We start from the raw sequence: 7500 nt of genomic DNA, 5'->3' as shown, positions 1-7500 counted from the left end.
CACTCTCGGCCTGCAACGGAGACACACAATACGTAAACATCTGGAATGCGACAATGTCGAGTGCATCCTCTCTGCCACATTGCACCGTCGACACTATGATAACCAGAGCAGTAGGTCCACCTATAAAAGCACAATACCCCACTCCTCCGACAACTACCATTGCTCAGATAAATCAACACCACCAACACACATCCTACACAGAGGGGCACCAAATATCATCCCCCGCCCTCGTGTTATACCACATGAAAAATTGCAGAAGTGAGAGACACACATCCGCCAGCCTCTTGCTACAAGCATCGAACCGACGTGACGTATCTGACGGTGACTCAGGCATCCGTGTACTGCCACCACTATCCACCCCCCCCCCCCTCTCTCTCTGCCCCCTTCCCACACAATACCAAATTTAACCAACTTTATCGCTTAACCTAACTGTGGCTGTACCAGTTTATCGCTTAACCTAACTGTGGCTGTACCAGTTTATCGCTTAACCTAACTGTGGCTGTACCAGTTTATCGCTTAACCTAACTGTGGCTGTACCAGTTTATCGCTTAACCTAACTGTGGCTGTACCAGTTTATCGCTTAACCTAACTGTGGCTGTACCAGTTTATCGCTTAACCTAACTGTGGCTGTACCAGTTTATCGCTTAACCTAACTGTGGCTGTACCAGTTTATCGCTTAACCTAACTGTGGCTGTACCAGTTTATCGCTTAACCTAACTGTGGCTGTACCAGTTTATCGCTTAACCTAACTGTGGCTGTACCAGTTTATCGCTTAACCTAACTGTGGCTGTACCAGTTTATCGCTTAACCTAACTGTGGCTGTACCAGTTTATCGCTTAACCTAACTGTGGCTGTACCAGTTTATCGCTTAACCTAACTGTGGCTGTACCAGATTATCGCTTAACCTAACTGTGGCTGTACCAGATTATCGCTTAACCTAACTGTGGCTGTACCAGATTATCGCTTAACCTAACTGTGGCTGTACCAGATTATCGCTTAACCTAACTCAATTTGTCCCTTAACCTAACTCAATTTGTCCCTTAACCTAACTCAAGTTGTCCCTTAACCTAACTCAAGTTGTCCCTTAACCTAACTCAAGTTGTCCCTTAACCTAACTCAATTTGTCCCTTAACCTAACTCAATTTGTCCCTTAACCTAACTCAATTTGTCCCTTAACCTAACTCAATTTGTCCCTTAACCTAACTCAAGTTGTCCCTTAACCTAACTCAAGTTGTCCCTTAACCTAACTCAAGTTGTCCCTTAACCTAACTCAAGTTGTCCCTTAACCTAACTCAAGTTGTCCCTTAACCTAACTCAAGTTGTCCCTTAACCTAACTCAATTTGTCCCTTAACCTAACTCAATTTGTCCCTTAACCTAACTCAAGTTGTCCCTTAACCTAACTCAAGTTGTCCCTTAACCTAACTCAAGTTGTCCCTTAACCTAACTCAAGTTGTCCCTTAACCTAACTCAAGTTGTCCCTTAACCTAACTCAAGTTGTCCCTTAACCTAACTCAAGTTGTCCCTTAACCTAACTCAAGTTGTCCCTTAACCTAACTCAAGTTGTCCCTTAACCTAACTCAAGTTGTCCCTTAACCTAACTCAAGTTGTCCCTTAACCTAACTCAATTTGTCCCTTAACCTAACTCAATTTGTCCCTTAACCTAACTCAAGTTGTCCCTTAACCTAACTCAATTTGTCCCTTAACCTAACTCAATTTGTCCCTTAACCTAACTCAAGTTGTCCCTTAACCTAACTCAAGTTGTCCCTTAACCTAACTCAAGTTGTCCCTTAACCTAACTCAAGTTGTCCCTTAACCTAACTCAAGTTGTCCCTTAACCTAACTCAAGTTGTCCCTTAACCTAACTCAAGTTGTCCCTTAACCTAACTCAAGTTGTCCCTTAACCTAACTCAAGTTGTCCCTTAACCTAACTCAAGTTGTCCCTTAACCTAACTCAAGTTGTCCCTTAACCTAACTCAATTTGTCCCTTAACCTAACTCAAGTTGTCCCTTAACCTAACTCAATTTGTCCCTTAACCTAACTCAATTTGTCCCTTAACCTAACTCAATTTGTCCCTTAACCTAACTCAATTTGTCCCTTAACCTAACTCAATTTGTCCCTTAACCTAACTCAATTTGTCCCTTAACCTAACTCAATTTGTCCCTTAACCTAACTCAATTTGTCCCTTAACCTAACTCAAGTTGTCCCTTAACCTAACTCAAGTTGTCCCTTAACCTAACTCAAGTTGTCCCTTAACCTAACTCAAGTTGTCCCTTAACCTAACTCAAGTTGTCCCTTAACCTAACTCAAGTTGTCCCTTAACCTAACTCAAGTTGTCCCTTAACCTAACTCAAGTTGTCCCTTAACCTAACTCAAGTTGTCCCTTAACCTAACTCAAGTTGTCCCTTAACCTAACCCACGTTGTCCCTTAACCTAACCCACGTTGTCCCTTAACCTAACCCACGTTGTCCCTTAACCTAACCCACGTTGTCCCTTAACCTAACCCACGTTGTCCCTTAACCTAACCCACGTTGTCCCTTAACCTAACCCACGTTGTCCCTTAACCTAACCGACGTTGTCCCTTAACCTAACCGACGTTGTCCCTTAACCTAACCCACGTTGTCCCTTAACCTAACCCACGTTGTCCCTTAACCTAACCCACGTTGTCCCTTAACCTAACCCACGTTGTCCCTTAACCTAACCCACGTTGTCCCTTAACCTAACCCACGTTGTCCCTTAACCTAACCCACGTTGTCCCTTAACCTAACCCACGTTGTCCCTTAACCTAACCCACGTTGTCCCTTAACCTAACCCACGTTGTCCCTTAACCTAACCCACGTTGTCCCTTAACCTAACCCACGTTGTCCCTTAACCTAACCCACGTTGTCCCTTAACCTAACCCACGTTGTCCCTTAACCTAACCCACGTTGTCCCTTAACCTAACCCACGTTGTCCCTTTGCCTAACATAGTTCACTGCTCGGAATCTCTGGTGTCGTTGTTATCCTCATGTAGATGTCTTGCGAGTGTTGCTTACTTTCCACATATTCCTGCTATCCACTGTCAATTGTACTGCAATAGGACTATATCGCCGACCCCCCCCCTCCCCCCCCTCTGTCCCCCTCTGTCCCCCTCTTTGTGTCTCTGTCCTCTCAAGCTGGTCGGTCTGGCGTTTGAGTGTTAAATGAGCCTCGCAGCTGTTCAGTTGCATTCAGATGTCGACGCCCTCAGTGTACGTCGTGGTATGGTCTGTGTCCATTGTCCGCTGATGTCGTACGCGTAACCCACACGCTGTACCGATCATCGGTCGTTACGTACAGAGTGAAGTAGTGTGATACGTGTGACCGTACGCTGGCTGTGCCCAACGGTGTCGAATCTCAATTTCCATATGTTGTGCTTGATGCTACTTGTCTCGTCTCCCAATAACAGCTAGGTTGCACTGTGGTACGCCGTAGAGGCGTGTGGGAGGAACGTACGAACGCATTGTATGTCACCCTGGGTCGCTGGGGGTGGTGGTGCGGTGAGTCAGGTCAGGTCAGGTCAGCGTGAGCCGTCTGATGTAGTGACGCGTGTATTCCGACTTTGTCGTATTGCCTCACACAAAGTGCTACCCTGGTGGACCGCGTTCCATATCTGGGACATGCCGCAGATGCCGGTTGACAGTGGATCGCGGAAGGTACATCGCATACGTGCGCGGGCCACCTTCCACGTGTTCTCTTCTGCACATGTCGCAGTGTGTATGTGGTCTGATGTAGCGTGTCGTGACACATGACATCCTGGCATGCAAGAATTGTTGAATTCGCAAATGTAGGTGGACATCTACGTTTACTGCCCAAGATACGCAAATGAACTGGAAATCCGTTGTTGAGCGGTTGTTCACGCTGGAGGTGAATCTGTGATGGCGACGATCGGTACAGCTATTAACCGGTTGTTTCAGCGGTACCCGCCACATCCACACGCGTGACTAGGCCCATGTGGGTATGAAGCGATACGCGGCGGTGGCTTGGTGGGACTGTTCCCGGCCGGTGAAGGGGGGCCGCCCGGCGTGTTGGCCGCGCGCTGCGTGGGCGCACGCGCAACAGGCGGCTGGTGGGGGGCGCCGAGTGGCAGGAGCGCCAGCCGACGGGCCCGGCAGGCGGCGCAGCTACGCTGCGGCGCACCCTGCACGCGGCGCCTGGCGGCCAAAGTTGGTTCAGCCGAGCCCGGTGCGAAGCGCGGTGGACATCTGCAGTGTGCTGGTCTGATTGAGGACTGTGTGCGTTGAGGATGCGCCGCCGCCTGGCACTCGGCGCCGCGACGCCGTCTGCTGCTCGGTCGCCCCAGCGGTTCTCGCAGGTGGTTTGTATCGCAGTTGTGCGGACGTGTTGGCGCGTGCGCTGTGCTGGGAGAGTTCGCTTCTGCACCCAAGTGGGGCTTTGCCCTTGTGTGGCGCTGGCGTTGGAGCTGCCGGTCACCATAGGTGGCGCGTGTTGTCTCCCGCCGGCAATGCCACGACAGCACGCTCCCGGGCCTCTGTCGGCAGCGGCAAGCTCAGTTGGGAGCAAGGGTGTTCGCACTAAAACCGTCTACTCGCCTAACTCCGGGCGATTGCGCCTCTCTCGAAACCGACCAAGTACCTAGGACGGCGCTGCGCGCCGCCGGGACCTGAGAGGGTTTCGAGGTGTATCGTGCAGGGGAGCTCGGCCTCCTCCTGTTTGCAGAATAATTGAGCGGACGCTTGCGTGTTCGCGCGGGCCCCCGGGACACACTCCCGGGCGGCCGGCTGCTCAGCTCTAGTTGACGCAGCTCCCTGGTTGATCCTGCCAGTAGTCATATGCTTGTCTCAAAGATTAAGCCATGCATGTCTCAGTACAAGCCGCATTAAGGTGAAACCGCGAATGGCTCATTAAATCAGTTATGGTTCCTTAGATCGTACCCACGTTACTTGGATAACTGTGGTAATTCTAGAGCTAATACATGCAAACAGAGTCCCGACCAGAGATGGAAGGGACGCTTTTATTAGATCAAAACCAATCGGATTGGCTTGTCTGGTCCGTTTGCCTTGGTGACTCTGAATAACTTTGGGCTGATCGCACGGTCCTCGTACCGGCGACGCATCTTTCAAATGTCTGCCTTATCAACTGTCGATGGTAGGTTCTGCGCCTACCATGGTTGTAACGGGTAACGGGGAATCAGGGTTCGATTCCGGAGAGGGAGCCTGAGAAACGGCTACCACATCCAAGGAAGGCAGCAGGCGCGCAAATTACCCACTCCCGGCACGGGGAGGTAGTGACGAAAAATAACGATACGGGACTCATCCGAGGCCCCGTAATCGGAATGAGTACACTTTAAATCCTTTAACGAGTATCTATTGGAGGGCAAGTCTGGTGCCAGCAGCCGCGGTAATTCCAGCTCCAATAGCGTATATTAAAGTTGTTGCGGTTAAAAAGCTCGTAGTTGGATTTGTGTCCCACGCTGTTGGTTCACCGCCCGTCGGTGTTTAACTGGCATGTATCGTGGGACGTCCTGCCGGTGGGGCGAGCCGAAGGGGTGCTTTCGCGTCCCGAGGCGGACCCCGTTTAAATCCTACCAGGGTGCTCTTTGTTGAGTGTCTCGGTGGGCCGGCACGTTTACTTTGAACAAATTAGAGTGCTTAAAGCAGGCAAGCCCGCCTGAATACTGTGTGCATGGAATAATGGAATAGGACCTCGGTTCTATTTTGTTGGTTTTCGGAACCCGAGGTAATGATTAATAGGGACAGGCGGGGGCATTCGTATTGCGACGTTAGAGGTGAAATTCTTGGATCGTCGCAAGACGAACAGAAGCGAAAGCATTTGCCAAGTATGTTTTCATTAATCAAGAACGCAAGTTAGAGGTTCGAAGGCGATCAGATACCGCCCTAGTTCTAACCATAAACGATGCCAGCCAGCGATCCGCCGCAGTTCCTCCGATGACTCGGCGGGCAGCCTCCGGGAAACCAAAGCTTTTGGGTTCCGGGGGAAGTATGGTTGCAAAGCTGAAACTTAAAGGAATTGACGGAAGGGCACCACCAGGAGTGGAGCCTGCGGCTTAATTTGACTCAACACGGGAAACCTCACCAGGCCCGGACACCGGAAGGATTGACAGATTGATAGCTCTTTCTTGATTCGGTGGGTGGTGGTGCATGGCCGTTCTTAGTTGGTGGAGCGATTTGTCTGGTTAATTCCGATAACGAACGAGACTCTAGCCTGCTAACTAGTCGCGTGACATCCTTCGTGCTGTCAGCGATTACTTTTCTTCTTAGAGGGACAGGCGGCTTCTAGCCGCACGAGATTGAGCAATAACAGGTCTGTGATGCCCTTAGATGTTCTGGGCCGCACGCGCGCTACACTGAAGGAATCAGCGTGTCTTCCTAGGCCGAAAGGTCGGGGTAACCCGCTGAACCTCCTTCGTGCTAGGGATTGGGGCTTGCAATTGTTCCCCATGAACGAGGAATTCCCAGTAAGCGCGAGTCATAAGCTCGCGTTGATTACGTCCCTGCCCTTTGTACACACCGCCCGTCGCTACTACCGATTGAATGATTTAGTGAGGTCTTCGGACTGGTACGCGGCATCGACTCTGTCGTTGCCGATGCTACCGGAAAGATGACCAAACTTGATCATTTAGAGGAAGTAAAAGTCGTAACAAGGTTTCCGTAGGTGAACCTGCGGAAGGATCATTACCGACTAGACTGCATGTCTTTCGATGTGCGTGTCGTGTCGCGCAACACGCTACCTGTACGGCAGTGGCCGTGCGCCGCGTGCGGAACCACGCGTGCCTCTCAAAACTAGCGGAAGTGTTGTTGTTGTGTGGTACGAGCGCTGAAGCTCTGGAGCGGCTGGCCTGCGGTACCTGGCGCCTGGCGCCGGTTTTGAATGACGTTCGCCCGAGTGCCTGTCCGCTCCGGTGTGGAGCCGTACGACGCCCATCGGCTGTGAGGCCGTTGGACACAAAAAAAATAGTGGAACAGGGGCCGTCAGACGCCTCAGTCCCGCAAATGCTACTGTCTTGAAAGAGACAGTGGGAGACTGAAAAGGAAAAGATCACCCAGGACGGTGGATCACTCGGCTCGTGGGTCGATGAAGAACGCAGCAAATTGCGCGTCGACATGTGAACTGCAGGACACATGAACATCGACGTTTCGAACGCACATTGCGGTCCATGGATTCCGTTCCCGGGCCACGTCTGGCTGAGGGTCGGCTACGTATACTGAAGCGCGCGGCGTTTGTCCCGCTTCGGAGACGTGGGAGTGTCGTGGTCGCCTGTGTGGCCGGCCGCGTCTCCTTAAACGTGCGATGCGCGCCCGTCGCCTGGCGGTTCGCATACCGGTACTTTCTCGGTAGCGTGCACAGCCGGCTGGCGGTGTGGCGTGCGACACCTCGTACAACGACCTCAGAGCAGGCGAGACTACCCGCTGAATTTAAGCATATTACTAAGCGGAGGAAAAGAAACTAACAAGGATTCCCCCAGTAGCGGCGAGCGAACAGGGAAGAGTCCAGCACCGAAC

At 51.3% G+C, this 7500-nt stretch overlaps 3 non-coding genes across 3 annotated transcripts in view; all 3 read left to right on the top strand.

The window, feature by feature from the left end:
* The first annotated feature begins 4782 nt into the window (after positions 1–4782).
* On the top strand, positions 4783–6675 carry LOC126327052 (small subunit ribosomal RNA). Its single transcript, XR_007560938.1, has one exon. It is a non-coding gene; the product is annotated as a small subunit ribosomal RNA (ribosomal RNA).
* A 362-nt stretch (positions 6676–7037) lies between these two features.
* Positions 7038–7192, top strand: LOC126327042 (5.8S ribosomal RNA). The gene has a single exon (XR_007560928.1). It is a non-coding gene; the product is annotated as a 5.8S ribosomal RNA (ribosomal RNA).
* Positions 7193–7380: 188 nt separating this feature from the next.
* LOC126327059 (large subunit ribosomal RNA) overlaps positions 7381–7500 on the top strand; it is a 4222-nt gene continuing 4102 nt past the window's right edge. Inside the window, exon 1 of the ribosomal RNA XR_007560944.1 lies at positions 7381–7500. This exon is cut by the window's right edge and continues 4102 nt beyond it. This is a non-coding gene — a ribosomal RNA (large subunit ribosomal RNA).

Source organism: Schistocerca gregaria, unplaced genomic scaffold (genome assembly GCF_023897955.1).
Source record: "Schistocerca gregaria isolate iqSchGreg1 unplaced genomic scaffold, iqSchGreg1.2 ptg001013l, whole genome shotgun sequence".
Classification (NCBI taxonomy): Eukaryota; Metazoa; Arthropoda; class Insecta; order Orthoptera; family Acrididae; genus Schistocerca; species Schistocerca gregaria.
The sequence above is the reverse complement of the archived record's forward strand: the minus strand, read 5'-3'. Positions and strand labels throughout refer to the sequence as shown.